Genomic DNA, 7,923 nt, shown 5'->3' on the forward strand with positions numbered 1-7,923 from the left:
CATTTGACATATCTTACTCTCAGGAATAGGTGGCATAGTTGAAAGGCGATTAATTGCATTAGCCAAATTATTCATCCCACCTCTCAACATATCAGACATGCCTTCAAGATGATCATGTTTAGATTTTTTATTCCTGCTAGAAGTCGGTACCTCTGAATATGCATTAGATTTACGTGCTTCCTGAGTTGATTGATATTGCTCATGTTGTCCATGTTCCTCGATATTTTCCAAAGAGGCAGCATTCATGGAAATTAGTTCATCTACCTCATCAATAGTCAATGGACTATCACATGATTTTCTCAAATTATTACAAGCACCCCTTTTTACCATATCTGCTCCAGTCTCAGCTTGCTTTCCAGTAGCTTTATCCCTTCCATATAGCTCAATTAGCTTATCATAATTTCTAATCGGCTTGTTTCTCCATTCAGCAGCTTCAGGCTTAGCCCGCACACAAAAAAAGTACAATATAATATTGCAAAAAATGAGACTGGATACCTAACAAGGATTTTTCCATAACTATTTAGAACAGTCTCATTCTTGTACATTTCAAACAGAGCAAGCACATCTTCTCGACTAGTAGTTGAGCATGAACACAATGCATTTATCCTCTATATCTTGATAAAACAGTTAAGCTGACCATATATTATCTTTTTGAGGATATATCCATCTTTTCTATTAGCAACTTATAGAATGATATGAGAGTATCCCTACCTCCCACGCACCACCCCAAAATAAACATGTTTTATTGCATAAACATAGATCAGAATCCAGTTTGTTAATGATAATACAAGAACTGAAGTTATCATCGTGGATTATGCGAAAGAACAAAACTGCTAAAAATTAATGTACATGTATCAATTGATCTCATACTTCAGATTCAGCATTCCACATATTTGTGTTAGAATCCCATGCAAACCCGCTCATCCCATTTTGAAAGGTGTCATAACACTTGCTAAATTTTGTTTTAATATTTCTCATTTGGTTGTGAACTCTCTCCTTCTTAAAAACTTTATCTGGAAATTTTGATTGCATCTCTTTCACTATATTATCAATCGCGTGTGGAGTAAAAGTTCCACCAACCCTGTTTCCAAGTGTGTGCTCATGATAGAATGCATCAATTAAGGCATCATCCATAACATTTGACCAAATACAAACAGTGTTATCTGAAAGATTTGTGTCGCTTGAGGATGCCTTTGACTTTTTCGGCATATTGATAACTACATAATTAAGAGATATTCATAAGACTTAATGAAAAATTAAGCAGACATAAAATAAAATAAATGCCCAAATGAAATAAAATAAATGCATAGTACATAATACATTTTATTTAAACAATAGCCGAAATTAATTTCAAACAACATCAAATAAATAAACACGAAAAAATTTGTTGACTTTTTTTCTCCTAGAAGATTAAACTTGATAATTAGCCTACATGTCAGCTGATATGCCATCTCTAATCAACTCCCCCTTTCTAAACTCCTCACTACTTTTCCTAGGATTTGGTGGTTCTTCATGCACATCATTATCATTCATAAGCTCCGCATCAACTTGTGCAAGTAACTCATCATTTGGATCTGCACCTCTTAAGTAGTTGTGCAAAATAAAACATGAAAAAATAATAAGCTTTTGGGTTTCAACACCATATGACGGTTCAGTGGAACTAGAAATTATAGGAAATCTCTTTTTAAGAACTCCAAAAGCTCGTTCAATAGCATTACGCAAAGATGCGTGTCGCAGATTAAATAATTCACGAAGATTTCGAGGTGGATTTCTTGAATACTCTTTCAAGTGATATCGCTCCCCACGATAAGGCGTAATAAGTCCACTTCTCAACATCAATCCAGTATCAACAAGGTAGTATTTTCCTAAAGATAAAAAGTAAAAGCTTCAATTATTTATTCATCACATCTAACTTTCCCTATATAAATATATAAAATATTTACCTTCTGGAAGTTTTAGCGGGTCTTGTCTATTTAACGCTTCTTTCATGATTCTTGAATCAGATGTCGTCCCTTCCCAACCAGCTAACACATATGTGAATTTTAAATCAAATGTGCATGCAGCCAATACATTTTGTGTTGGATAATCTTTTCTTCCATGGTATCTAGGTGCTTCACGTTGTGAAACTTTAGCACGTATATGTGTTCCATCAATTGCACCAATACAATCCTGACATTATTATAATAAATTATATGCAATCAACCTTGAATTTAGCTAAAAGTTCAATAAAATTGTATTTGTGTTCACCTTAAAATATGGGTAGAATCTTGGGTTGCTAGCAATTTCAGAAGGAACTTGAGAGCCATCAGGTTGTTTAATAAATTTTTCATATAACCCCAAGATCGCTCGTAGGACAATATGAAAATGACGACTAACCGACTCCCCAGATCGTCGAAAGATAAAAGCTAACTAGCGATTTGTCGTATTATGTGCTAACAGGTAAAGTGTTTTTGCAACTTGCTCTTCAACTGTAGTTTGAAGTGTTGGTCTAAGATCACCCTCTCTAACTAACATCTCACATAAATCGGTAAAAGCTAAAGGGGTCATTCTAATAATATTACGACAAAGTTCAGTTGAGAATAAATGACTCAATAATTCATGTCTAACTTGTTCACTTTCCAGTCGTATATCATGTGTGATCGTATGTCGGTCATTTTCAATTTCACGTACATAAATCCAAAACCAAATAGCTACTAAGCAAGCAGCATATGTAGCTAAAGAGCTCACTTGTTCCAATATCTGTCTATTATTTCGATTATTTCGATCAACCATCTATAATAAAATTAAGTGAGGTACATTAACCAATATCATAGATGAACTAACCAGAAAAAATACTGAAAAGATTCAACAAAGTGACAACAGTAATACCAAATAATTGACAGAAAAAACAAGCAGACAAATACACCCCATTAGCAATCTGAAGTAGTTCAACATAAAACGATATGAAAGTGATGTAAATTATACAAATATATAATGATATGAAAGTGATAACAAGCAGACAAATACATAGAGTAGTTCAATGTAAGGAAAGTGACGTAATAAGAGCAATGATGCAACAGAAATAATACTATAATTCATAGCCGTCGATATTTATATTTCATATGTTTACAAAAGTGATTTGACTACAACGACTCCACTCAACGAAAATAGATGAAAGAGAGGATATCGTCGTTGGAAAGAGACCTAACCTGTAAAAAGTTGGTTGGAAGCTGGAAAGAGACGATACCGTCTGTTGACTTGCACGACAGAAACAAGATGATACAAAGTACTTATTATGGTGAATATAATATAAATAATAGGGTAAAGGGTAAAATTAAAATATAGAATAATAAGTATGAGCATAATTGGAAAGGAAAATACGAAACAATCCCACCACACGGATTTGGTTGTTTCATAAAATGGGGTTTTTTATTGTTTCGGAACAATTGATTAAACAATACGATACAATCAGTTTTATATAAACAATCAAAACAAACATTGTATGTGAGGTAACAATACAATACAATACAACCGGAAACAACCATCCAAACACAGTGTTAATGGGGTACCTGTTCACCAAAATGAGGTGGTTGATTTCAAACAATGTATTTCATATATTGGAGTAGGTTTGATAAACAAAAAAAAGGGATGCAGTTTTCATGGAGTAACAAGAGAGGGGCTGAAGAAAGGATATACAGTCATATAGACTTGGCATTTGATAATACATAATGGTTTTGGTTGTATGCAGGTATTGAAGGAATATACTTAGTACCTGGATGTTCTTACCACACACCAATCCTATTGAATACAGAAGTTCAAAGAATAAAGATGAGGAAACCTTATTGATTAATGAATGTAATGTTACAACAGGAAGAGTATAAGGAAGCAGTGGAGAATATATGGAGGCAAGACATACAAGGATACACAATGTATGCTATCTGTAGAAAACTTAAACTCCTGGAGATTCACACTAGAGGAATACAAAGGCAATATTCATCCGTGGAGGAAAAACTCAAACAGATGAAGGAGGACCTTAAAGGAATACAACAGAAACTAAATGATGATATATTAAATCCACAACTGATAAAGCAAGAAAAGGAAACCTTGAGGCTAATGGAGAAATGGGATGCAGTACATGAAAAGGTATTAAGACAGAAGTCAAGGGCTATATGGATCAAACATGGAGACTCTAATACCAAATACTTCCATGCTCAATTGAAGGCTAGACAGGCAAGAAATAGAGTCACATCTATTTGTACAGAACAAAATGAAAGGTTGACTGAACTTTTGCAGATCTAGCAGAAGTTTATACAATTTTTCAAGAAGCTATTAGGAGAGGCTGCCCCAGTGATGCCTGGAATTGATGTTAACATAGTCAGAGATGGACCCTATCTGTCAATGGCACAACAGCAACAAATGATAAGGCCTGTAACAAAAGAGGAAATCACAAGGGTGGTACAAGAATTACCAAATGATAAAGCTCCAGGAATGGATGGATATCCAGATGAATTCTTCAAAGAAAACTGGGAGGTAATTGGTGAAGATATGATACAAGCAGTAATGCAATTCTTTGAAACAGGGAAGCTACTTAGAGAGATCAACTGCACCACTGTCATACTTATACCAAAGGTGACAAATCCAAACTATGTAAAGGAATTCAGACCTATTGCATGTTGTTCTACAATGTACAAGATTATAGCAAAGCTGCTTACTAATAGGCTGAAGTTGGTAGTGGATTATCTGGTAGGCCCTTCACAGTCAGCATTTATAGATGGAAGAAAAATCTTGGACAATGTAATTCTAGCTCATGAACTTATCAAGGGGTACAATCAGAAAACAGTCTCACCAAGATATACAGTTAAGGTAGTTATTAGAAAGGCATATGATTCAGTGGACTGGAATTTTCTAAGGGCTCTTATGCTGGAATTTGGTATCCATCGTAAAATGGTCAAACTCATTATGGAGTGTGTAAGCACAGTTTCTTACTGCTTACTAATCAATGGAGGATTAACACCAAAGTTTCAAGCAAAGAAAGGATTAAGACAAGGTGACCCAATGTCACCTTATCTTTTTGTTTTGGTGATGGAGTATTTGAACAGATCTTTGAAGCAGCTGAAATTAAATCCAGATTTTAACTACCATCCTAAATGTGCAAGACTGGGAATAGTTCACATCTGTTTTGCAGATAATTTGTTCTTGTAGAGATGATAAGGTGTCTATTGAGCTCATGATGAAACAATTTGAAAAATTCTCCACAACTTCAGGCTTACAGGCAAATATGGAAAAGAGTTCTTTTTATGTGGTAAGAATATCTAATCAACACAAGCAAGAGATACTGGAGAAGCTGCAGTTCACTAATGGAGAAATACCATTCAAGTACCTAGGAGTTCCTCTATCTTCAAAGAAACTCACCATTAGTCAATGCATGCCTTTGGTGGATAGGATTGCAGCAAGGGTCAGATGTTGGACAACAAGGTTTCTATCATATGCAGGGAGGGTCCAACTAATCAAAAGTGTGTTGTTTGAAATGCAAACATACTGGGCACAAGTCTTCATGATTCCAAAAAAAAAGTTCATGATCTGGTTATAGGGATATGCAGGAACTTTCTATGGCATGGAAGCAATGAAGGAAAAAAAGCACCTATAGCATGGGATACAATTTGCAAGCCTAGAGCAGCAGGAGGACTGAACATTATAAACTTCTCTATGTGGAATAGAGCAGCACTAGAAAAACTGTTATGGGCAATTACATAGAAGAAAGACAAGTTATGAGGTATGTGGATACATATCCACTATATAAAGAAGAAGGAGATTGAAAACATGGAAACTCCTAAACAAACTAGCTGGGTGGTAAGGAAAATATTTGAAGCCAGAAAATGGCTAACCACTGCAATACAAGAGCTTGAACAGTATGTTGTACAGGGAAAGTATACCATCAGCAAAGCTTATCATTCCTTCATGCCACAATATCCAAAAGTTACTTGGAAGACTGTACATGACAAAAGGTATGTTACCCAAGCATCAATTCATTTTGTGGATGGCAATGCATCAGAGACTAACAACTGTGGACAGACTAATCAGATGGGGAATACCAGTACCTGCAGAATGTATTCTGTGTATGCCAAATGAAGAGGAAACTCATGATCATTTGTTCTTTAAATACTCATATTCAAAATTCATATGGAAGCAAATTTTGAGCCTGTTTGAAATCGATCGACAAATAGGTAGCTGGTAGGAAGAGATTGAATGGATGACTACAAAAAACAAAGAGCAGGAATACTAAGTGGAAGATTCTGGGAAATACCTTTGCAGCAACAGTATATCACACATGGATGGAAAGGAACCTACGAAGGTTTCAACATACAAGAAGAGAAAGTAGGGATAGAGTTAGAGATATTATATTGCACTTGCACATTAAAGGAGATAGCTATATTAAATGGAGAGTTGTCTTAGATAGGATAAATAGATATCCATGTTAGTATAAAAGTTTAAGTTCCAGATGTGGAACTTAGGAGATAAAAAGATAGGCTATTTTTGTAAGACCCGTCTCTAGAGTCCAAAGAGCGGGTGGATGTACATAGTTACACTTGGTTAAATAAAAATTTTCAGTTTAACCAAAAAAAAAGTTAAAAAATAGAGTAATACTTTTAGTATAAAAGTAAATTTCTCATTTAAGAGGAAAGAAATCTTCTTCTTTTTTTGTTGCTATGTAAATAAAGAAATTATTTGACTTACTTAAAAATGGATAGTATGAATAATTAACATGTGAATTGAAATTGATTTGATAAGGAAAATCGTATAATTAGAAGATATTACTCTAATTAACATACTCAATTAAATAAAAAGACTTTTCTTTTTCAAATGTTTATATTGCTTATAAAATAATATTAACAGTTACTATAACAGTTGCCTCATTGAAAAAAGTTTTTCAAAATTAAAAATAATAAATTCTTAGCTAAGATGAATAATGTCTCAAGAAAGATTAAATGAGTTGGCTATATTAGTTGAAAAAATTATTTGAAAAAATTAACTATAAAAATATTATTAATAACATTGCATATATATATATATATATATATATATATATATATATATATATATATATATATATATATATATATATATATATATATACACACTTAAAAAAAATTATGCCTCACATTAAACTTTAGCTTTAGGCCACACATGTGCTTGAGATGCTCCTGGTATGGGGTTAACACGAAAAACATATGTTTACAAGTTATGAGCTAAAATTATAGGGTTATGAGTTTTCTTTTACGGTAGTGAATTCCTAATAAACTCTAAACTTTGGCACAAAATATCAGTTACACCTCTAAACTATTTATAGTCTTAATTATCCCATAAACTTAGCTATATGATATGTTACCCTCTTAAATATTAATGTGGCAAAGAGCGTTAATACCTCTCTTCAAGTAGCCATTTTCCAACTGTTAATTGCCATTGTGATATATAATAATTTATTTGTTATAAATTGTGTATTTTTTTCTTGCTTCATTTTAATTTGCAGTACATATATTTTATTTTTTAATTTTACCATAAATACGATATATATTTATTTTGATTATGTATTTTTTTTTGGGAGGGGGTGGGGGGGAGGGGGTTTCAAGTTTATAATTAAAAAAAAAATTGTTGGAACTCCATTATTTTAGCTAAATAAAAAAAGTTATAGCTAAAATAATGGAGTACCAACTGTATATTTCTTCTTCTTCTTTTTTAGATATAATGCTATTTATTTTAATTATGTATTTTTATTTTCGAGACATACAGGTAAAGAAAGACTTGCCAAAAACTCTATTATTTTTTACCAGATAACAAAAGTATAGCCAAAATAATGACTTGCAATTGTGTATTTCTTTTTTATTTTTCTTTAGATGCAATGGCTATTTATTTTAATTGTGTAATTTTTTTGTTCTTCGGGCAATA

Source organism: Nicotiana tabacum, chromosome 5 (assembly GCF_000715075.1).
Source record: "Nicotiana tabacum cultivar K326 chromosome 5, ASM71507v2, whole genome shotgun sequence".
Classification (NCBI taxonomy): Eukaryota; Viridiplantae; Streptophyta; class Magnoliopsida; order Solanales; family Solanaceae; genus Nicotiana; species Nicotiana tabacum.